Genomic DNA, 731 nt, shown 5'->3' with positions numbered 1-731 from the left:
TAAAATGCCAAAGCGACTTCTTAATGTCAGAGAGGCCATCTGGTTCTCGAACAATTCAAGATGTTTGCTTTGCATTTAGCTTTTTTTCTCCTCCTCCTCCTTGTGCTTCTTTTTTTAGATCAAATACTTTACTTTTGTGTCATCAATAACATTGTTAAAAATTTTGCAATGGAAAAGCCAGCAAAGGAATGAATCACTGTCCAATTTTTTTTRCCAGTCGTTCAAAGAAACAAAGTCCTTTTATTCAACCAGATATTGTTACTTTTAAGACTTTTTCTTTGGGTGACTTTTCACTTRGTAACCCCTTTACAGTTATTGTGGAAATTTTTCACACCATGCAAATGATGGATCTGATAACATTTTCCCATTAACATTACATGAAGCATTAATAAAAAACCCTGAACCGGTTTCTTAAAGCTTAAAAGGGACAGTTCAGCCTGGCTTCTGTAAGGTTATGAATAAACATATTTCCACCTAAAACAAAAAAAACTAACAAACTAAATTTGTCATTAAGACCAGAATCATCCAGTAACTTGTTTGGAAAAAAAATAAAGGACATCTTACCTGTTGTAGATAGCTTAGTGGCCGACAGCATTTTGAAAAAAAAAAATCAAGTTCACCAACTTAGAATGATGAATTATTTCTGTCTGGTTTGTTCTTTGGTTTTTCTATATCAAAATAAAACAAGAAAAAATGAACACTTGGCTTTTTTATTAGTTTAATAGATAAAG

This window comes from Austrofundulus limnaeus, unplaced genomic scaffold (assembly GCF_001266775.1).
Source record: "Austrofundulus limnaeus strain Quisiro unplaced genomic scaffold, Austrofundulus_limnaeus-1.0 Scaffold60, whole genome shotgun sequence".
Lineage (NCBI taxonomy): Eukaryota > Metazoa > Chordata > Actinopteri > Cyprinodontiformes > Rivulidae > Austrofundulus > Austrofundulus limnaeus.
Note: the sequence above shows the minus strand (reverse complement) of the source record.